At 46.6% G+C, this 24,060-nt stretch overlaps 1 long non-coding RNA gene across 3 annotated transcripts in view; it reads left to right on the forward strand.

The window, feature by feature from the left end:
* The window catches only part of LOC106505771, a 76,007-nt gene that overhangs the window by 40,065 nt on the left and 11,882 nt on the right, over positions 1-24,060 (forward strand). Inside the window, exon 4 of one of the 3 annotated variants that reach the window (XR_001300501.2) lies at positions 2,874-3,852. The exons of the other annotated variants lie outside the window; for them this stretch is intronic. This is a non-coding gene — a long non-coding RNA (uncharacterized LOC106505771). Of the gene's footprint in view, positions 1-2,873; positions 3,853-24,060 lie in introns of those variants that run through there. 3 annotated transcript variants of the gene reach the window in all.

A 24,060-nucleotide genomic window follows, 5' to 3' on the forward strand; every position in this document is an offset into this window, starting at 1 on the left:
ACAGCTGACTGGACCACCGACAGATATGTGATCCCTGCGGGACTCAGATGCTCCCTTCTGGGAACATGGAACTGGGTCTCAGACACTTAGCAGATTTCTGCCAAATGGTTGAGCTATAAATTTGATATGAAGCTGGGATTGGGACACCCCTGTTCAGATGTGGCTAAGTGAGCAGGGAAGATAATAATGAAAGCAGACACTTGCAAAGTGAAGGACCCTGTGCAAAGAACTTTTTATGTATTGATTCATGTAATCTCACAGCAATCCCATGAGGATTATCTTCATCCCCACTTTATAAATGAAGAAGCTGAAGGACAGAAACTTAAGGAACTTGCCCAAGGTCATGAGCAACTAAATGGTGGAATTTGTGTTTGAATCTAGGCATTTTGACTTCAGAGATTGTCCTTAACCGCATGCTGAACTATTCTCTGGAGGGAGGGGGGGGGAGAGAGAGAGGTAGAGGGAGAGGGAGAGAGATGAGGCATATGCCCTAAAGAATCAGATAAAAGAGACAATAGAGCTCTTAAAGACAGAGTTTTGGAGAGACAAACCCACCTGGCTTTTGTCAGTTTTGCCATTTCTGGCATCAGCTCTCATGAAGCCTGGCCTCACTTCCTGCCTTTGGGTTCCACCTGGCTTTTGTCAGTTTTGCCATTTCTGGCATCAGCTCTCATGAAGCCTGGCCTCACTTCCTGCCTTTGGGTTCCACCAGATCTATCTATTTCTAATCATTTTTCTTTTTTGCTTAAGCCAGTTTGCCTGGGTTCTGTTCATTGCAACCAAATGATCTCTGACTCACTAAGTTAAAGTAAGAGGGAACATGTTCCAGCAGGGGGTCTGAAATTAAGTAGAATTGTGTGTTAATCAGTTAGAAAAGTATGTGAGAAATGTTTTAACTTTGCTCTTAAATCCACACGGTATACTAAGCAGGGATGATCTAATTGATTTAACCATGATTAAGTGTCATACAAAAGTATGACAGAAAAGGGAGTACAATCTATGACCAGTGACTGGGGATTAGTACAATCATGGCTTCACTTCCACTGGGTGGGTCTGGACTTAAATTACAGGGATAGCTTTTCAGCTTTTTGTTTGTTTGTTAATGGAGTACAGTTGACTCACGATGTTGTGTTAGTTTCAGGTACACAGCAAAGTGAATCAGTTATATATATATCCATTCTTTTTCCCCCAAATGACAGCATATTGAGTAGATTTCCCCATGCTATGCAGTAGGTCCTTGTTAGTAATCTGTGTATATGCTAATCCCATCCTCCTAATTTATCCCTCTCACTATGGTTTCCACTTTGGTAACCTTAAGTTTGATTTTGAAATCTATGAGTTTGTTTCTGTTTTTATAAATAAGTTCTTTTGTATCTTTTTTATTAGCTTCCACATGTAAGTGGTATCATATATTTGCCTTTGTCTGACTTCACTTAGTATGATAATTTCTATTTCCATCCATGTTGCTGCAAATGGCGTTATTTCATTCCTTTTTATAGCTAAGTAATATTTCATTGAATATGTGTACCACATCTTCTTTATCCACTCCTCTATCGATGGACATTTAGGTTACTTCCTTTTCTTGGCTATTGTATATAGTGCTGTAATGAACATTGGGGTGCATGTATCTTTTTGGATTATGGTTTATTTCTGGATATATGACCAGGAGTGGGATTGCTGGGTCCTATGGTAGTTCTATATTTAGTTTTTTAAGGAACTTCCATAATGTTCTCCATAGTGGTTGTACCAGTTTACATTCCCACCAACAGTGTAACAGAGTTCCCTTTTCGCCACACCCTCTCCAGCATTTATTGTTTGTAGACATTTTGATGATATGGCCATTCTGACCTGTGCAAGGTGATACCTCATTGTAGTTTTGATTTGCATTTCTTTAATAATTAGTGATGTTGAACATCTTTTCATGTGCTTTTTGGCCATCTGTCTTTTTTAGACAAATGTCTGTTTAGATCTTCTGATGAGTTTTTGATTGGACTATTTGGTTGATTTTGTTTTGTTTTGTTTTTGTTTTAATATCAGGGATAGCTTTTTGGAATGGCAGTAAACCAAGGATCAATAAGTCAGAAGGGTATAGATGATGCATTCTTAATTAGCCTTAATTTTTCTTTCTTAATTAATGCATTTTAAATACTGCACACATTCTCCACTGCTGCATTACAAATCATCCTCCAAGACTCAGTGGCTTAAAAAGCCATCAGGTATTCTCTCTCAGAATTTCTGTAGGTCAGGAATTCATATAGGACAAAGCAGAGATGGCTTATCTTTGTGCCACCGTCTCTAGGATCTCAGTTGGGAAGATGTGAAGTCTGGGGGGGGTGGGTCACTGGAGACTTTTCATCTGATTTGTGAGCCTTCTCCACTCAGAAGTCTGGCCATAGTTTCTGGTTATTGGCTGGGACCTCACCTGGGGTGTCTTCAAAAATACCTACATGTGACTTCTCCACGTGGTTTTTCTACCTGACCTACTTGAGCTTCCTCACATCATGGCTATTGGGTTCCAGGAACAAACATCCCTAGAGAAAACCAGGTAGAAGCTGTATCACATGTTATGATCCAGACTTGGAGGTCAAATAGCATCCCTTCTACCACAGCAAGAAGCCTGATATATTTAAGAGGGGAGACTACAGATCCCACCAATTGAAGGGAGCAATGTCAAAGTCACATAGTAAGAAGATTAAATTGGATGGGTAATGCTGTTGCATTTTTGGAAAAGTAGCACAGAGACAAAACTCAATGACAAATGTTGACTTTATTAAATAGAAATTATGTAGAAGTCTGTAAGTCCTCTGCTCTTTTGAAAAGCAGAGTATTTAGTTAATTCTAGTAACTTTATTGAACATTTCATCTCTTGAAAGGAACAGGTGACAGCAAGAGGAACTGACGGCCCAGACTTGATTCTGCCAGCAAAGAACAATTAGTAGTAAGAAAACTCATGAGAGTTTTGCAGAGTGTCCATCCCATTCAAGCAGGACAAGTCAGATGTGTATCTTCAGGCTTATAGACTTGAAGATAGCAAACTTCAAAAAGTTCAAAACAAATGATCTCATGGTGAGAACCTCTGAAAAGGAGTATGACTAGAAAAAGGATGGTTCTAAAAATAACATTCAGAATCTAAACTTGTGAATGATCCTGATGAGAAAGAAAAAGAGAAGACATCTAGAGAAAACCAGCATTTCTGCTGAGGAGCTCTGATTTTAAGAGGGCATACTCGCAAAGATGGGAGGAGGGGCACAAGATCAAGGACGTGTATAGAAGGATGTCACCAACTTTTCAGAGTAACAGAGGAAAGCAAAAGCACACAAAAAGTTGAAGTTTTGTTAGGGCTGGGGAAGCAACAGATACATAACCAATAAAATTCTTCTGATTATGTGCAGAAGATCAGGGAAAGGGCAGGCACTATCCATTTTAAGCCCATCTCAAGGTCTGTTAAAACATCTAGAGGTGGCCTACAGTTAACACAATGCACATTTAGAAAACCTTTGTAGCCAATACAACTCTGTAAAATTTCCTGCAATTGACAGAAAGCAAGTGGAATGGCTTTACTGCTATTTTGCTTTTCTTTTTCACCATGACAGACTTTCAAATTTCGGATGACCGTCTGTTCTAAGCTGCTTAGGATAGGCCAGTTGTACCTGTGGAGGGAGGGGGCGGGGTATTAATGGTGTTCCATGTCATCCTCAGAAATGTCCCTCTCTGAATACTGGGCAAAACAGAGATGGCTGCAAAATTTACTGGCCCCAGTGCAAAATTAGGATATGGAGGCCCTTGTTCAAAAAGCAGGAAAAATGTGCTGTTAAAGGTACTAAAATAGAAAACTTCTTCCTTTCTTGTGTAGCCTCTCTTGTCATGGTGTTTTATTTGTTGTTGTTGTTTTGTTTTCTTTTTTTTGGGGGGGGGCCACACCTGCAACATATGGAGTTTCCTGGGCTTGGGGTCAAACTTGAGCTACAGCTGCTGGCCTACACCACAGCCACAGTAACACCAGATATGAGCCACGCCTGTGACCTACACCACAGCTCACGACAACACCAGATCCTCAACCCACTGAGTGAGGCCTGGGATTGAACCCACATCCTCATGGATACTAGTTGGATTCGTTTCCGCTGAGCCACGAAGGGAACTTCCCTCATGGTGTTTTTTTTATTTGCTATTTTATGTGTTCTAGTTTTTTTAAAAATTAAATTATTAACATGAATTTTACCTTTCATCTTTATATTGTGTAATGCTCACTTAAAAGCAATATAAGAGCATTTAACTAGAATTTGGAACCACCAAAATGATTGATATAGTTCACTTTTTGTAGTTTGTACATGCGTTTTTTGTTTTTTTCTTTTCTTTTTTTTTTTTTTTGGTTCACGTATATTTATTCCATTCTCACCAGAACAGAGGAAATGTTGCAAAAACACAGACCTCAGTTGTTTTTATTTAACCATTTGACACTCCCACATTTTACCAATACTCCTCCCCTTCAGCCCATTGATGAGAAAGAAAGGATGGAAAGGAAAAGAAACTATGTGTTATCCTTTCTTTCCTTCTGTGTCACAATATTTGACGTCAGTGATTAGCTACAGGGAAGTAATGGGTGAGAAAGGATATGATAGAGTTCCTTGGTCATTTATATTTCTTAAATTGCCTTCTTTGGTGTATAAAAGCAGGTTCTGGTTCTAAAGGAGAACATGGCTTCTCGGATCTGTCATCACCCCACTGACTCGGTCATAGATATAACACACTTATCTCGTACCCTTACCCTCCTTGAGTCTGGCTGAACTCCACACCTTATGGATCCACTGATGTTCCACCCTCATGAACCTCGTGATTGCTGTCCACCAATGGAGGGGCAAGGAATGGTGGTAGACGTCTGCTCTGTTTGCATGTGGGCTCCAGTGTCTTATCAGACTTCAGTTGCAAGGCACACATTCAAAGAAAAGGTCAGGAATTTCAAGATAGTGATAAGGAGCCTTAAACTATGGTCGTGTGCCCATGAAGCCCTGGGTAAGATAAGGATTGTCTCTGCTTTCTTGAACTTGAGCATGCATCAAAATCATGTGCAGGGCTTGTTAAAGCACAGATGGTTGGGTACCACCCCCAAGTTTCTGATTCAGTAGGCCTGGGGTGGGGCTCAAGAATTTGCTGCTGGTCCAGGCCCTGGAACTGCACTTGGAGCACCAATAGTTAAGAGCAGTGCATCTCAATGCCTGATTGTGCATACCAGTATCTCGTGAAAATGCGGGCTGTCATTATGTAGTTCTGGGTGGGGCTGATACTGCAGGTCTGTGGCCGCACTTTGAGTGGCAAGCATCTAGAGCAGAGAATGAGTAGTACTCTAGGAGGGAGAGGGGCTGGGATTTGAAATGGATAGGAATTGCTTAAGTGAAGATGAGGGCACAATGCATTGCAGGCAGAGCAAAGGGGACCATGCCAAGAAAGGAAGGCAGGAACAGTGAATAGAGGGATTGCTGGAGCAGAGGCAGTTTGGGGGAATAGGGAACCGAGGGTGGTGAGACTGGCCAGGCCAGAATGCAGAGGATTCTGGAGGTTGCATGTCTCTCTAGAAGTGGCAATTTTGGAGAGTATGCTTGGGTTACAGATTCTCCGCCCCACCCCACCCCCGACCTTGTCATTAAGCCCTAAACAGCCAGGCAAACTAGCAGTCCCCAAGGGCCCAGTTAGGAGTTTCATGTCTTTGGGAGCATCCTGTGTTAAGCTCTAAGGTAGCAGAGGCCTGAGTCAGGAGATCTGGCTTCAGGATCTGGCTTTTGGGTGACTCAGGGCAGGCTTGTCCTCCTTCTCTGTAGGATTCCTCTATATCCTGGGGAGGGTGGTGGGGTGGGAGGAGTCTTAGATGATTTCTCAAGTGTCTTTAAACAAAGAGATTCCATAGTTTTGGGAACATGTGTGTTCAGCCTCCTGTCAGCACCCTTGCCCTGAGGGTCTGGCCTAATCAAGCCTGCTGTGTGGGGTCAGGGTGAAGAGGAGTGGGGATGGGGGCCCAGTGGCTCCCAGAGGAAGAGGAGCTTCATGGCGCTCCTGTTCCCACTCTTGATGTCTCTTTATAGGATGAGGCACTGAGTCTCCAGGAACAGAGGCCTGTCCAGCCCTCAAAGAAGCATTCTCAGAGATTTTACCATGAGCACTAAGATCTAAAGTAGATCCGGGTGTGTCCAGGAGCCGGCAGAGGGTGGTATTGAAAGCAAATCACCAAATGGGTGAAGCTGTGGACGAAGTCAACGAAACACACCCTGCATCTTCTTCCCACCTCTCTCTCTGCTCGCTGCTGCCCAGACGCATGGTGTCGGGGAAGCTTCCAGTACCCTGGTGGGGACTGTTGCATGGGTTTACCATGGGTGGAAGGGAAGGAAGGTCACTGACCAATAAATGAACACGATTCTAGCAACCTGTAGATGTTAACTAAAGCTATGCACAAAAGATCAGAAAATCTCTCTCTGAAGACTGGAAGACGGACTAAGTTTATTCTGCTGCAAGAACAGAGAAAGGACACCCCGAGTTTAATCTTGCTTTTGTTTGGCTCTGCTCTTAGCGGCAAGAAAAGGCTCCAGGTCTCACCCCACCCCCCAGGGAGGTGGGTAAGCCCACTCCACTGAAGTTTTTAATTCCTGGGGTAATCCCTTCCTTCCGTGCTAGGTGGGGGGTGGGGAGACCCTCACATCCAAATCTTTGATCTGGGTTGCAGCAAAAGAGAAAGACTTCTATAAAACTGTCAGGAAGATGGGAAGGGGCCTTGAAAGAGAGGTTGTAAATGGGCAGTTCACCTTTGATCAGTCGCCCTCAATTTTTTTTTTTTTGTAGCCTTGGATTATGGGTTTAGAAGGACTCTTCATGTGTCCCCACAGGAAACATGACTTAAGAACAATTAGATTATTCTAAAAGTTTAGAGATTGTGCACAAAGGACTTTCATTTTCATTAAAGGAGAAAGGAAAAAGAAAGAAAGGGAAAAAAAACAAAAACCATCAGCCAAACCATGAGGTTGATCCCGCAGCTAGTAACAAACTGGAAACCCAGTCTGTTTCTGTCCCTGTAATAAGATACTCTCCGGTCTAGCAATTCCACTAAAATCTATTAACTGACAAGAGGAGGAGATATATTTTTATCTCCACTCCCCATCCCCCAGATAAAAGAAACAAAGCATTTGCTGTCTCTCATTGTGGGATTTTTATATCCTGCTATTTAAAATGTCAGAATAAGAGAAACTTAACAGTCTGATTTTTTTTTTCACTTGGGTATGAACAGACATTAGGGCTGACTGCTGATTTCCAATTAATTTCATGTGTGTGGTCAAAGACTTCAGAGACTAATTCATCATAGCTGTGTCCTCTGTGTGTGTTCCTATGAATGTCTCTCTTTCCTCCCACCCTAATACCACACGAAGACAAAGTTTACAATCTGTTTGTCTTCAAATCTGGTCAGTGAGCGATGCCGTCTTTTCCTAGGAAATATAAAAATCCTCCTGTCAGTGTTTAGGGGAAGTTTGTGATTTGGGGGAAGGAAGAGACTTTTCAAATGTGGTCAGTTCAGAGTTCCCCTTGTGGCACAGTGGAAACGAATCCGACTAGTATCCATGAGGACATGGGTTCGATCCTTGGCCCCAATCAGTGGGCTAAGGATCCAGCATTGCCGTGAGTTGTGGCATAGGTCGCAGATGTGGCTCAGATCCCGTGTTGCTATGGCGTAGGCCAGCAGCAACAGTTCTGATTGGACCCCTGGCCTGGGAACTTCTATATGCCGTGGGTGCAGCCCTAAAAAAGGAGGAAATAAAAGTGATCAGTTCCAAGCCTGTTAGCCACGGCCACCCTGCTTGCTCCCTGAGCCCTCCTCTCCCAGTCAGCATGACTATGAGCACCCCCACCACCTGCCCCAACCACACTGGTGGCTGCACCCCAGGAGCATCTCGTTTCCTGTTTCCTATGGCAGCCCTGGCTTCCCCTGCTTGTGCATCAGCTAAGAGGCAGAGGCCCTGTCTCCGTGGACCTGGCAGGTTTGCCTGGCATTCACTGTAACTGAGCTGCTCCCCAGACCCAATGTGATTCCACTGTAGTCACGGAGAACAATTTCTTCCCCTCTAACCTTTGTTATATGGCCCTAGCTGCCTACCTCCCTTTCTAGCACCCCTTTGGATAGAAGTGGAATCCACTACTCCATTGGCCAGTTCCAAGCCAAAGGGCATGGAAAGGGCTTCCACCTTTTCTGCAGTGCATCTAGCCCTAGTTGTAGACTTACCCAACACATCATCCTCCGTAAGGGTTCTGTGGACAGTGGAGATGGTCTTCTGTGGGAGTTCCCATCGTGGCTCGGCGGTTAATGAATCTGACTAGCATCCACGAGAATGCAGGTTCGATCCCTGGTCTCACTCAGTGGACTAAGGATCCGGTGTTGCCATGAGCTGTAGTGTAGGTTGCAGATGTGGCTCAGATGTGGCATTGCTGAGGCTGTGGCGTAGGCCAGCAGCTATAGCTCTGATTGGACCCCTAGCCTGGGAACCTCCATATGCCATGGGTATGGCCCTAAAAAGCAAAAAAAAAAGTAAATAAATAAAAAGAGATGGTCTTCTGTGCGGTGAGAGAGCCATGGAGTTAGATGCTGTCCTCATTCCTGCACAAGCCTCTGATGTCTGCAGGGGAGGCACCAATCTCTTGTGGCTGGACACCAACTACAACCTCAGAGCCGACCCCTGAAGGCCGATTGATGGCTAATGTGAACAGCAAAGGATGGAGTCCTCTTCAAGAGAGCTGATCAGGGGAGTCCTCAAAAAGAAAAATATTTAGACCTAGAGTTTTTCCATTTTTGAATGATTTCTATTCTTCCCTACACTATACACTACACTAAACACACACACACACACACCACAGTTTCTTCTTTCCCTCTAGATCACCAAGCACCAGAGATTTTTCTTGCTTCTGCCTAGTAGTGCATAGTTTCCTAGAGTGCAAATAACGAGGAAATATGTGAGCTCCAGATGTTTTCATATGTATTGAAATATTCAATACCTGGGTCTTTAGGACCCCCCAAATATCTCATCAGAATAATCAAAACCTCAGACAATTCCATCCAAGTATTCACATGTTCATTTATTTATCCAACAAGGGAGTAGTGAGTGTCTTGCATGTGGAAAACAGGAACTGTCCAGGGAACTCAGAGGAAAACAAGCCATAACAGCTGTTTGAAGTGTTCTCTTTGTGGCTCAGTGGGTTAAGAACCCGAAGTATCCACAAGGACTCGGATTTGATCCCTGGCCTCACTTAGTGGGTTAAGGATCCATTGTTGCCACAAGCTGCTCATAGGTCACAGATATGGCTCGGATCCAGTGTGGCCGTGGCTGTGGTGTAGGCCAGCAGCTGCAGCTCCTATTTGACCCCTAGCTTGGGAACTTCTGTATTGCTGCAGATTCGGCCCTAAAAAGAAAAACAAACACCCAGTTGTTCGGTGATATGTAGAAGAGTCCTTGGTGGATTAATCAGACCTCTCACATTCTTGCCATTGCTTTGGCCCCTTTCAAGTCCTCGATAGGGCTGCAGCTCTCGGGCCATCAGGCCATGTCTGGTACACACTCGGCTTGGGTTGCTTGGAGATTAGAGATTGGACGTCATTTCTGCTCACTCTCATAGAGACAGGATCTGTGTACATGTTGTAATTTTACATTCTTTCTGCTGGAGGTTACTGTTATCTTAAGCCTGTGGCTGGGAGAGTGGGTTCCAGAATGGCAGGTCTCAAAGGGCCAGTAGTGGTTGACAGTGGGAAGGCCAGAGGGTCCGGTCTTGTGGGGAAGAGAATAGTAGGGGAAGCTAGAAGAAGTGAGTGCTTTTTAGACGCTATTGTTTCTGCTGTGTCAAGATGCCCCTGCGCTTAACAGAAGTGGAAACTGGGGCCCTGCTAGGACTGCCATAGAATATATGGCCAGAAATCTGGGGAGTGGACCACAACAGGATGGAGGGGCGGGGAATGGCAGGTGCGCTGAACCCCATTCTAAATTTAGGGAGCAGGCTTCCCAGGTGCAGGAGACAGAGCTGAGTGTACACGGGAGGGTGAGGCTAGACAAGGGAGACAGTCTCTCAGGTTCTCATCCAGGAAAGTCTTAAAGGCCTCGAGGTGCTGTTGGCAGATTCTCAGTCCCTCTGACCTGGAAACTTGGAATCCCCACCGAGGGATCTTTCCACAGCCTTCCATGCTTCGTGATTCCTCAGATCTGGTTACTCCTCAGCAGCTGACCAAAAGGCCAGCCCCTGGAGGACTTGGGAACACAAAGCGATCTAAGGTCTCTCATCCTTGCCCTTGGAAAACCTTTACATGTAGATTCTACCTTACAAGAGAAAAACTGTGACAGGATTCACAAGACAGACTAGTACATCCCTGTGGTGTGTGTTTTCCGTATTCATTGGAAGGGGATCAAGAAATACTTGCTGAGCACCTGCCTAATAAACTCTTTCTCATACTCCTCCTCCTCTCCTTATCCGCATCTTTCCTTCAGCCCTCCACTTCTCAGTGAGGTCTTCCTCGCTTCTCCCTGTCACAGCCCCTTATTGTGTTGGAAGCTCTGGAGTGTTGGTTTTCTCCTCCACTACACTATTGGCTGCCTGGCGGTGGCACCCCTGACTTGTTCTTCTTTTATGTCTCTAAGTCCCTAGCGCTGCACCCAGCACAGAGCAAGGGGTTCTGTTAAACGTTTGTTGGACCAGTGAATGAAGGAGGAGGTGAATGGAGGCATATAAAGCTGCAGCTGATATGGACATCACGGGACTGGGCAGACATGGATGACCAGGCTGGCATCAATGTGTCAGGTGCCCTCTTTGTGCCAGGGACAGTACTGGGTGGACATTATTGCTGCTCGCTTGCCTCCTCCCAGCCAGAAATGTGTCTCTGCCCCTTGGGCTGGCCCCTGGTGGGTGTGGGTCCTTCTACATTTTCAGGGCCTTGATAAGCACAGAAGGAATTCTCTTTCAGATGGTACCCTCATGGGTTTACATTTAAATTGCCTTCTCCTCACAAACTTTGTTTTTTTTTTTTGTTTTGTTTTTTGTTTTTTTGTTTTTTTGCCATTTCTTGGGCTGCTCCCGCAGCATATGGAGGTTCCCAGGCTAGGGGTTGAATCGGAGCTGTAGCCACCAGCCTATACCAGAGCCACAGCAACGCAGGATCCGAGCCACGTCTGCAACCTACACCACAGCTCACGGCAACGCCGGATCGTTAACCCACTGAGCAAGGGCAGGGACCGAACCCGCAACCTCATGGTTCCTAGTCGGATTCGTTAACCACTGTGCCACGATGGGAACTCCTCCTCACAAACTTAAATTGTCTTTTCTTTCTCTGGAGGTATGATGAACCTTGCAACAGATTTTTTTCCTGTTTTGTAAAATGACTCCCTTCTGCTTGTCATATCTCCACTGTGGCCTTACCGTCTCTCCATGTTTTCTATAGTCTTCTCCTGGGCTCCTACTTACTTTTCAAATAAGCTTACTTGTGCCTGAGCACAGCTCCCCCAGCTGACCCTGGAACCCCTTACCTGGCATCTGGCATGTCTCAGCCTCAACTCAGCATCACTTGGCTTTGTAGACAGAAGCTCAACCCTGTCTTCTCACGTGCAACCCTCTTCCTGCCACCTTTCCAGGCCCTCAGCTCCAGGATTGTTTAGCCTGGCTAGTCTCTTCATCCAATTTCCCAGAAAATTTGGACTAGATAATTGAAGATCAGAGAGTGGGGAGGTCTGCTTGCTGTCCCAGGGGCTTCACTTCATTCTGAACATCTTAGCCTGGGAAGAGCACCCTTCCCTAACCTCTGTCTTAGTGGATTACTGGTGTCTAGGAGGGAAGCAGTCACTTGTGATTAATCCACCAAGGACTCATCTAGAATGGCGTGGGTGGATGATCAGTGGGAGAAGAGGTAACGAAAGAAGAGGTTGGGGTGGGTAGGACCCAGGGCAGGATTCAAAGGAACCGGCCCACCAAAGATGGGTCACCTCTGCAAAGCCAATAGGCATGTTGGCTCTGGGGGCTCCTACCCAGGGATAATATGGAAGGAAGCATATTCTGAGAGGGATTGAGATTGTAATACATGCATGTTTATAGGTGCATGGTGTGTGTGGGTGTGCGCATGCGTACACGTGTGTTCGGGCGCACACACACACACAGCATCAAATAATACCCTCTGAATCTACCATAGGCTAGAAACCCAAGTGGTACTGAAGTATTGGGGTGGAGTATCCTATAAATTGTGCCCAGTCAGTCAGTGTAGAGGCTAGAACTAGACATTGGTTACCCTGGGAAGGAAATCGGGTTAACAGGCTCAATAAGACTTAGGGCAATGCCACATGAGGAAAGTACCAGATAAGAGATTTGCCTCTCTAGATAAATCCTCCCCAGTTCTCTACTCTGCTCTCTGCACTGAGAGACGACCACAGCCACAGGGGTTCCATGTCCTCTGGCTTCTGATTGGATTCAGCCAATGAGAACCTCAGCAATTAGAGGGAGGGAGGAGAGGGATGTCAGGTGTTTATTCCCCTGGTTCTGTCTTGTGCCATGGCCTTAGTCTGGCACTTTCCTACCTTTCAATGCAACTCTGCATAGCCCTCTCTTTCCTGGTTCTGGGGACCTCTTTCTCCCCGTGTACTGTCAGACTTAGGGGTAGTAGCAGCTCTGCTCTGCCAGCTCTGGGTTTCTAAACTGTCCTTTGTGGTTGTCCCATACTCCAACCTTATCTTTGTTATTAGCCCCTTTATAAATAAAACCTCCTTGAATTATCCGCATGTGACAGTGCTCTTTGACTCCTGTTGGGACCCTGACTGATACAGATAGAAAATTGTATTTCAGTAAGATCTCCATTTTGTTTGAAAAAATAAGGGCTGTCAGGAGCTCAGCTGAGCTGGAAGAGTAAGCTGAGCAGTCAGGTGTCAGAATAGCTGATCGAAGCAACAATGAGTCAAAACTAAAGTCATGGCGAATCCTTTAATCACTTGCTGTGATAGTATAATGAGCATGAGGCTAAACTCAAGAAGGCACCTCCCGTTTCATTTTCCCTGTGAAGCGACACCTCGATGGAGGGCCAAGTGGATCAGTGCAGATGTGGGGTGATCTCAGAATTGAGGGAGTTCTGAATAAGAGGCAGCTTTATGGATGCTGGAGTAGGGATAGGGAGAGGATGGAGAGTGAAAAAGTGCTGGGTACTGAGTCACAGTGGGGAGAAGTGTCTAGGTCCTCCCACCTCCCACCACACGGAGGTCTCAGCAGAGGCTCCTGGAAGACCTCTGCCCAAGGCCTCAGATAAAGAGACCTGGGAATGAAGAAGACACGGGGGCTGGAGGTGTAAATATGCCAAGGGCATGACTGGCTGGGGACCTGAGACTGGGCTGTGACTCTCTCCAAGTCTGCAATGCCCAGCCAGGGCGGGGAGGGCAGCTTTCCCAGTGTAGCTGCCAGGGAAGCCTTACCTAGGGTCAGGCTGAAAAATCACACCTGGATGTGTAATTGAAGACTCCAGGAGCTGGAGTCTTCAATCACACACACAACACACAACACACACACACACACATACACACACACACACACACACACACACACACACCCCAAAATGTTAGCAGCATTTTCTCTAGACCTAGCTGTCCAACAGAAATGTAAAGTCACATGTGTGTCAATTTAAGATTTTCAGTAGCTGCATTACAAAAACAGGTGAAATGAATTTTAATAGTATATTTTATTTAATCTGTGTCCAAAATGTTATCATTTCAAGCACATTAGTATATTTAAAGTTATTAATGATAGATTTTATACTCCTTTTCTTGGTACTAAGTCTTCAAATCTTGTACTAAATCTTGGCACTAAATCTAAGCAGGGTGTCTTTCTATACCTACAGCACATCTCAATTCAGATTTTCACATTTCAGGTGCTTGCGGTGACACGTGGCCGGTTCATAGGCATGAGGTGACGGAATTGTGGATTCTTAAAAAGTATTTTTCAAATTTTCTACCACAAACATGTTTTAAATTTTATTTTATAGATCTCTAATCTGTAAGTGTTATCACATCTGGTTTTCTATTTTATTTTAGTAAACATTTCCTCTTAAAATGGATCATTCCTGCCCAGGGGGCCATTGCCTATGATGTAGCAGCCAATTAAAAAAGAACAGATCGTCCTATTTCTGGGCAGCAATAAGATGAACAGCAATCAACTGCCAAGAGATACCTATGAATAAGCAATTAAAAGGTGTTTTCTGGAGTTCCCGTCATGGTGCAGTGGTTAACGAATCCAACTAGGAACCATGAGGTTGCAGGTTCGATCCCTGCCCTTGCTCAGTGGGTTAACGATCCGGCGTTGCCGTGAGCTGTGGTGTAGGTTGCAGATGCGGCTCGGATCCCGCGTTGCTGTGGCTGTGGCGTAGGCCGGTGGCTACAGCTCCTGTTAGACCCCTAGCCTGGGAACCTCCATTTGCTGCGGGAGCGGCCCAAGAAATGGCAAAAAAAAAAAATTAAAAAAAAAAAGTGTTTTCTTAAATCATTTTATGGTGAAAGCATTTGTAAACATTTAAAGTATGCTGTCAGGGCTGCCTTGTAGCCACCCTGCCTTAAGACCAAAGAGGGGGCCTGGAGACAGGGCAGTGACATCACCAGCTCATTGGATGGGGGATCTTACACAAAGGGTCCTGGAGCAACACCCAACTGGGTGCAGCAGCTGGTGGACAGGGCACGGTGGTAATTTTCCTTACTCAGGGGAGAAGGAGGCTACCACTTACAGGGGGGATTGAGGTCAGGGGGGCTCATCAGTTACCAGGGGCTAATTAAACCCTATGTAGGAGTTCCTATCATAGCTCAGTGTTTTAACGAATCCGACGAGGAACCATGAGGATTCGGGTTCCATCCCTGGCCTTGCTTAGTGGGTTAAGGATCTAGTGTTGCCGTGAGCTGTAGTGTAGTTCGCAGACACGGATCAGATCTGGCATTGCTGTGGCTGTGGTGGCCGCAGCTCCAATTTGACCCCTAGCCTGGAACTTCTATATGTTGCATGTGCGGCCCTAAAAAGGCAAAAAAATATATACAAATAAATAAAATAAACCTTATGTAATTAGGAGGATTGGATAGTCCTGTGAGTGAAGCAGGGACTAGTCAAGCAGGGGGATATTCAAAGAACAAGAGATGAGCCATCTTGAATGGCCTAACTATATATACACATGTATATGATGTCTATTGTCGATTGCATTTAATATTTAATATATTTACATTAAAAAAGATCGTAGCCTCATCTGTGGTGGCCTAAGAAGGAAAGGATTTATTACCATCTTAAGTGAGTGAGCCTGAAGTTCATTAACTGGGCAAGGGCTGCACTTGGTCCAGCCCTGGAATCTCAGGAAGAGGGATTGTGGTTGCAGCTGACAGAGGGGGCTGCCCTGGGTGGGTGTGTGGGTTTGCACCTGTGCTGGCTGGGACCGCCTCTCTGCCTGGTGCTGCTTCCTGCATGATCAGAGCACCACCCAGACCAAAGCCACCCTGCCCCAGAGCTGGGATCAATTCCACCTGAAAATATGCAACACCTACCTTTCTAGGTGTTTTTCAAGGAATAAGTGGAACTCTTAAGTTCTGGTTTCAGAGATCAAAGGATGACTCAACCACATGGGCCAGCTGTACACCAAAAACTGAGTGTTTACTGTTGCATTTTGGGATGGGAAAAATGTAATTTCCTACAGAGTGCACCATCCTGGGCTCATAGGAAGCACTTACAGGTTGGTTACCTGGTTGGCAGGTTGGTTGGTTTGGAAACAGCTGCTGTGAGAAGGTAGCAGAGAACTGGCCCTGGGGCCAGAGGCAGGGTGGAAATGGAAAGAACCTGAAGTGGGCATCAGGACCATTCCCCTTGACCTCTCTATGGGACCTTGAGCAAGGCACTGCCTACCTGGGACATCGTGTTTCTGTACGGCCAGGGGATTAAATTAGGATCGTGAGATGATCTGTAAAACCATTCCAGTGAAAGCATTTTGGATTTTTTGCATCTGTAGGAAGCATTTAAAAGGCAGTCCAAAGATGAATTTGAAAATGACTTCCAAGTCTGGTTCCTGGGACAGCTGGGGCCAGAAGAGGAGAGAGCCTGCATTTAGCATTAGGACCAGTGGGGGGGAAAACTGCCCTAGAGCCAAGGGCCTGACGAGGCAGGATTCGCTAAGAGCTGCCTGGGCAGACCGCAGCAGCAGACACAATACTGCTGATCCCCCCCCATCCCACACTGGAAACATCCTTTTTGTCTGAGGCAATGTTTTCCACAGCTCCAGGGGGCTGTGGTCATTTCCTAACAAGATTTTTCCTATTTTGTGCAGCTGTGGTCTGGCATGTGTGACACTGAGCATTTTGAAACTGCACTTCCCTTGGCTCCTCCAGACCTGAGGGCTGGTGGGTAAATGCAGGCCTGGTGTCCTCTGGCCCTCAAACCATGGTATAGCCTTTTCTCCAATCCCCTGGAATCAAAGGTTAAATGATAATAATAATAATAATAAGTAAAGAAGTTGTATACACACACACACACTCAATGGAATATCATTCAGCCGTAAGGAATATGTCAGGATGATGATGTTAGATGCACAGAATGACAGAAGTATAAGGACTTGGGAGGTCATCGAGTGTAATCTTCTCATAGGAGGGGGCTTGCCCCAGGTCACACGGTCAGTTAGAAGACAGCTCCCCTGACTCTTGATCGAGGGGACACCCAGCCAAGACCTGCCCACTGAACTTCCTCCTTTCCAGATGTGGAGAGTGAGGTAACATGGGCAAAAAGAGAGAATTTAACTTGCTGTGAGTGGTTTAATAACATGAGTCAGCCCTATCCTACTCTGTTATTTGCGAATACCTAGTTCTCTGTTCCCATGGCTTTCACCATCTTTGTCCTTTGGCTTTCAGAGATGATAGATGGAATACATGGCTGCACAGGTTCATTCAATAGATAGTCTCAAGAGCTTTTCCAATGCTGAGGATGCTGGATAAGTAAGACGGTGGTCCATCAGAGCTGGGGCGATTCACTTTCCCCGCCAATCACAGTCCAAGGCAGCAAAGCTCAGGAACACCCATGGAAGGCACGGCCCGCGGAGCAGGAGGAGAGGTGGTTTGCCAGTCTGGGGCAGGTCAGGGATTGCAGAAGGAGACAGATTGACAGAGACCCAGTATTTATTTAACAGATGCTACTCTTTGGCTTATTTGGTAAAGGAGTTGAATTGAGTAGATGTTTATGTTTAATCCACAGCCATCAGGCAAGGACCATGAGAAACAGGACTGCCCCAGGATTCAGTCTCACAAAATTCTGCCTCAGTTTGCAATTATACACCCCCTCTCTCCACCTTATCTTTGTGCTGTTGTTTACTCTGCCAATTAGTTGCACATGGTTTATTCGCAGCCCCAAAGTCTCTACCAAAGTCCTTCTCACCCCACTGGAGACACAGACGCGGGGAAGGGAGAGCAGGCTAAGCCTTGGGTGTGACTGGGCATCATTCAGGGACCAGAGTGGGTCTGGGGATTCCCTTTCCGCGTGGGGGTTGGGGGAGATCTTGATGGGAATGAAAGTTAATCTGGGTCTCTTTGAATACAAAATCGGTCAGAAAATGTCAAGTACCTGGTTTAGGCAGCGCTCTCTCCAGGCCGTCATTTACCTGTAAACGGAGCACCATTCAAGCCTTAAATGTCAGTGTGTGCCTCTGCAAATGTGGGATCAGGTAACCCCTGAGTACTTTAGCCTGTGCTCTGACACCGAGGCCCCAAATCCCTGACATTAGCTGGGGGACAGCCAGACACCCTGCCTCGGAGTCATTCCGGGAGAAAGGCCCCAGGCATTGAAGCTTTGGGGATTTTGGTCCTTTGGGGGTGAATTTAATGCATCTCCTTCCTGAAGGTAGTTCCTAACTCTACCCGTATATGTTCAAAAGAGAACTCTTTAAACACGCAATGAAAACTGAGTTTTAATCCCCAAGCCTGGGTGTCTACCTGGCAGCTCCTCCTGAATCTAGCCCAGCTGCTCTCAACAGCCTTCTCTTCTGTGAGCTAATCCCTCTCTTGGCTCCTGTCTGTTAATGGCTTTCCCCATTCCACCGAGGCACCATATGCTTAACGATCTCCTATAAAGAGGATGAATTTCCCTGAGCTGTCCTCTAACTTTTGGAATGTACCGTCCCCTCCAGAGTGTCAGGGGAAAAAAAAAAAAAAGCTCTAAAGCAGCAGGAGAGCTAATGGACCTGTCTTTCCCAGAGAAAGGAAAACAAGGGTACCAACCATTTGTGGCTCCTGAATAATCCCGCTGAGAGGTGATCAGTCCCAGCCGCTAACGAGCTCAAATTCGCCTATTTAGTGATTGGCCTTTGTTCTGTTCTCTGCTACCTGAACTGTCTTCCCCACTCCACCTTCAGACACACTGAACCAGAAGTTCATCTAAGGGGCAAGAGGTGGTGATTTGAGCCTCTAGTTGTTATGAATCACCAGAGTGATGTCTTGAAATTCCAGGCAATATAAATCTGTGTCATTTGGCTGATCATGAGCTGGTGTTGCCAGAAATATTTCCAGTGCAGATTATTTTAAATACAAGAGTTCTTCATTATTGTCTGCTGTCCATTCAGATCATGGAGTGATAATTATTGCATGTTAAGGGACTTTAACTGCATTCATAGAACATGAGGTTTCCATCTAATATTTCCAAATCATTGCTCTGGCTGAAGTATACATACAGTAATAAGTCAGCTTTAGGAGACGTGGCTTACCCTCCAAGCCTTACATGGCAGCATTGGCACTGTAATCTCAGCTTTGCTCCTGTCCAGATACTGGTCTGAACACTAACAAGCCAGCCAATTCAAACTAAGATCTCATTTGACTCTTTTTTCCCCTACTAAATTAGCACATTTCTCAGGCATCTCTCCGAACAATGGTTCTCAACCCTGGCTGCAATTAGAATCATCTGGGGAGCTTTAAAAAAAAGTCAATGCCCAGGCCCCACTCCAAATCAATTAAGATAGATTTTCTGGAGGTAGGCCTCAGGCGTGGGAATTTTTATACAGCTTCCCCGGTTATATGTGCAGCCAAGGAAGGCAATCACTGTTTTAAACATGACCAAAATGGATGAGTATCAGCTTTGCTTGCATAACAACCATTAATTTCATATGTGTATACAATTTCATGTAGTCACACTTTAAGTCAAATAAAGCCAACAGGAAGCTGTATCTATATAGTGCGAGGTAGGTGGCACTTGTTCCAGTGCCACCTAGATCAGCCAGATCTTTGGAGCTGATCAAACAATAATATAGGCAAACAAATCTGGCCAAAATACGTTTTAGCAACCAGTTTCCTATCTGACATGTTTCTAGTAGAGCCAGGGCTGTGCGACTATGGGAGATAGTCATGATTCTTTGTTCTCTCCATTGAGGGGGCTGGGATGAAAGCCAAGCTGCAGTCCTGGGGCGGGGGAGACAACTGAGATTCGGACCCAACCTCCTCATGCTGACACTGGGACCACAGAAGACCGTGGCATCTTCTTGAGATTCCATGGCAACCTGAGGCATCCCTCTCAAGGATGTTTTCCCTTTCCACCACATCCACCCTTCCCACCGGCCCACGCAAACAAGCACCCTGGGCCAATCCTGAAGGCAATGCTGTTTATGGGGCACGACCACGCTTCAGAAAAGATATCCTGGCTGCTAAGGCCTGAAGCTTCCCTGCTGAGGCAGGGCCTGCTTTTCCGAATTTGTTTGCCAAGTTCTTGTGTCCCCAAATGGTCCTTCACACGGAGAGGTCTGATCTGCCAGCCTTATAACATCTTCGTTGCTTTAAAAGAATGGAAGAAATGTCTGTTTCTAATTACCACGTTTACAGCTCCCTTTTCTCTCCTATGGAAAACAGAATCAGCTCCTTTTTGAAAACTTGCAAATATTTCACATTTGTTTGGAAAGCAGATTTCTTTCCAGGTTTTTGGAAAGCTGAAGTCACTGACACATGGCTGCTGAGTGATATTGTTGCTGAGTGCAAACATCACTTGTTCCCCGCACAGCCAAACCTGCCTTTTAGGCCATGCTGAGGGCAGGGAGGGGTGAACCTGGTGTAGAACAGCCCCAAGGCTGCTGGGAGTGGTACTTGTGTCTGCAGAGACCTCAAAGAGAAGACCTGAACAAAGCAAATGATGGTCTGCCTTGAGCCCTGCCCCACCCCACCCCAGCCCTGTCCCAGGCACCAGATGATTCTAGCTCAGACCTCTGTTTAGCATAACACTACAGAAAAACCTGGTGCCCTTTTGGGGAATAAAAATGGAACATCATGGGAGTTCCCTCTGTGACACCAGGATCAGCGATGTCTTTGGAGTACTGTGACCCAGGTTCGATCCCCAGCTGGGCACAGTGGGTTAGGATCCGGTGTTGCCACAGATGCAGCAAAGGTCACAATTGTGACTTGGATCAGATCCCTGGCCAGGGAAGGCCATATGCCACCATAGTGGCCAAAAGGAAAAAGAAAAAAAAAAAAAAAAGGCGGGGTAACAGCATAGATCCTGGGATATCAGGTCTCTGATCTGTTCATTCTGAATCTGGTCTCAGTTACCTTTGGGTTCCATTAATCTGTTAGTTTCTTCTCTATAAAGGGCACAGATAGAGCAAGATCTAGTCTGGGGGTAAGTGGCTGCTGAGGCCAGGTGGCTTCAGGATCCAGCTCATGATTATAATCCCCTCAGTCCCCAGGTCAAGTCATCCTCTGTGTGTATTCATGATGATCAAGTGTCATGGGGATGGCAGGACTATTTAATATAGACACTAGAATGTTGGCTCTAGAAGAACCCTCTTCCGTTACAGAGGGCACTGTAAGGCTCAGCCAAGAGAAATGACTTTCTCAAGGTCACACACTGGTTTGTGCCAGAGGAAAGAAGAGGACCCAGAAATGCCAACTCCCCAAACTCTGCTCTTACCATCACCCTTTGCTTTCAGGTTGTAATGAGAAGCAGACAATGCGTATAAGTTGATGGACACAGTCTTTTCCCAGAAGAGAAGGCTGCTTGGGGGAAATAACACGATTAAGAGAATGTTATTTGGCCTCGCAGAGGGCAGCCCAGGATTCGTGCTGGAGAGAAATGGGAGATTCCAGGGGTCAGGGGTGCGAGAAGCCACACTGTGAAATCCACACAGAGACACTTGCGCCCCGCATGGGGTTCAGAGAAGACCCAGGCAACCAGGAAACTTTCTGTAGCTCTACGGACCATCACCAAAGAACCAGGAAAGAGGCAAAGCTCCAAGAGGAACCTAAAGCCCTGAGTTAGAAATGGAATTATTCTGAGAAAGGAGAGAAGCCAGCAGAGGGAAAAGTTAATCCCTTCTTAACTGCTCTTTGTTCCTGCACACAAGCTGAAGCAAGTAGGAGGAATTTCCAGCCCAGAACCCCCAGTGAGAAAAGTCTGGTCAGTTGATTTATTTAACCTACAGCCTGTCCAAGAGAGGAGACCAGCAGAGCCTTAAAGGGACACTGCCATTTTATGCGGGAAAAATCCCAGCTGCCGGGAGGAGCCTGTGCTTGTGTCCATTCTTAGCTCAGCCCAGTACACGGTGGGGGGAGGGGAGGGAAGATTTCCTTGATGCCAGGCAAGGGGGAGCAGTTCCCAGGGGCTGCTGGCAGAGTACAACTGCTCTCTCCCCAACTCTCTGGAAAAATACAAGCAAGGAAATTTGAACTTGGCTCTTGAATAGGCTCATTTTGTGTATCCGTGTAAAATGAGCAGCCAGCACCCCCAGGGCCAGGTCTGTGGTGACTTACGCTTTCAGTGTCCCTGGAGCCAAAAAGGGCTGCTCACTCAGAGCCCATGCCTGGTTGCCCTCTGGTTCCAGTTACAGAAAGATATGGAGGATGGAGTTCCCGTTGCAGCGCAGCGAAAACAAATCTGACTGGTAACCATGAGGTTGCGGGTTCGATCTCTGGCCTCCCTCAGTGGGTTAAGGAGGCGACATTGCGGTGAGCTGTGGTGTAGTTCTCTGAGGCAGCTCGAATCCCATGTTGCTGTGGCTGTGGTGTAGGCTGGCAGCTGTAGCTCCAATTAGACCCCTAGCCTTGGAACCTCCATATGCCGTGGGTACAGCCCTAAAAATAAATAAATAAATAAATAAATACACAAATACATAAATAAATAAATAAAAGACAAGGAAGGTGATGATAAGAATATGTCTGAGGGGCTGGAGATCGGTCCTGGAGCTTGGCCTCCCTTCCACAGGGAACCAAAGTCATATTTGCTGGGATCCCTAAAGAAATCCTGGTAACAGTGAAAATGAACTGAGAAGAAGGAGATTTTTAAGACAATGGTGAGGTTTCTGTCAAATCAGGAGTGGGCTGGAAGGCACTAAGTGGGGCCAAAACAGGGGCCCAGCCTCTGGGAACCAGTTTTTCCCACCGAGGATGCAGGCCAATGCCTGGGACTTTCTCCCTGAGGTCCCTTCCTTGTTCTCACAGGGCAGGCGTCAGGCCTGGGAGCTGCATTCTAGAGGCTGAGAATAGAAGCCTGAATCTCTCCCTGTGTCCTCAGTTCTGGCCACTGTGCTATGGAAGCTCTCCCTACACAGTTCATCCCCAGAGCTGAAAAACAGGGCTGCAGAGCCAGAGTTTGTCACGAAAGGGCACAGTTACCCACCCAAGGCTCTGACGAAGGACAGGCACAGTTCTTCACCAAGAGGAAGAAGGGGCAAAAAGAAAGTTCCGCCCGTTCTCAGGGTGATGACCCCCCCAACACACACATATACCCAGTTGCCTGGGTGGCAGCAGGAGGCACCAGTTCTGTTCCAAACAAATCTGGGGTTGGGGATCACTGCTGGCCTCACAGCTATAAAGTCCCACCCCAAGGACGTCCCAGGGCCCTTGGGTGACAGACCTCCTTAGTCCTTGGCACAGGTATGCCACCTGTCCACTCTGTGCCCCTCTCTGGGTGGCACAGGGAGGTGGTGGAGATGCTGATGGACACAGCCCTCCACACACTCATGGAGGTTACATTCTACGCAGAAAACAGCAAACCAAAGATAATGTGAGGGAGCAGAGGGCAGAGCGTCCCCATGGCCTGGAGGGTTGGGGAAGGCCTCCTGAGGGGACTGACAGAAATCTGAAATCTGGACATGAAAGGCATTACACAAAGTGGGGGTGACTTGTCCCTCAATATCTATCTCCTCTTCCTCCATGATCACAGAATTTTCAGTGGAGTATGTGACTTCCCAGCACCTACATATCCCAGCCCCTCTTACAGCCAGATGTGACTTTGTGGCCACATTCTTTTTTTTGGTCTTTGGACCCTCAGCACACGGAGGTTCCCAGGCAAGGGGTCAGATAGGAGCTACAGCCGCTGGCCTACACCACAGCCACAACCACTCCAAATCTGAGCCATGTCTGTGACCTACACCACAGCTCACAGCAATGCCAGATCCTTAACCCACCAAGCAAGGCCAGGGCTCAGACCTACATCCTCATGGATACTAGTCAGGTTGGTTTCTGCTGAGCCACAACAGGAGTTCCGTGACAACATTCTGGCCAGTGGGAAATGAGAAGGGTTGGTGTATAAACCTCTGGGTTTAGGGGAAGGGGCTTGCCCTCCATTTGCCCCTTTGCCCCTTGTAAAAGCTGTAGCTGGCGGTGGCACGGAGCCTTCTTGGAGCATGCGAAGGAAGTTCAACACCCTTGGCAGTAATAGAAGGTGCCTGGATGGAGTTCCCGTCATGGTGCAGCGGAAACATTTCCAACTAGGAACCATGAGGTTGCAGGTTCAATCCCTGGCCTCACTCAGTGGGTTAAGGATCCAGCATTGCTGTGGCTGTGGTGTAGGCCAGCAGCTATAGCTCCAGTTTCACCCCAATCCTGGGAACCTCCATATGCCATGGGTGCAGCCCTAAGAAGCAAAAAAAAAAAAAAAAAGGTGCCTGGGACTCTAGTGATCTCTCAGCTCAGAGCTGCCACACCAGCTGGGAGTCTCATAAGAGAGAGAGAGAGAAATAAACTTCTGTCTTGCTTAAGACATTGTTCTTTTGGTCCCTCTGTTCAAACAACCAAAGTGACATCCTAACTCAGACCCAGTGTGAGGGAA

This window comes from Sus scrofa, chromosome 13, assembly GCF_000003025.6.
Source record: "Sus scrofa isolate TJ Tabasco breed Duroc chromosome 13, Sscrofa11.1, whole genome shotgun sequence".
In the NCBI taxonomy this organism is placed as follows: Eukaryota; Metazoa; Chordata; class Mammalia; order Artiodactyla; family Suidae; genus Sus; species Sus scrofa.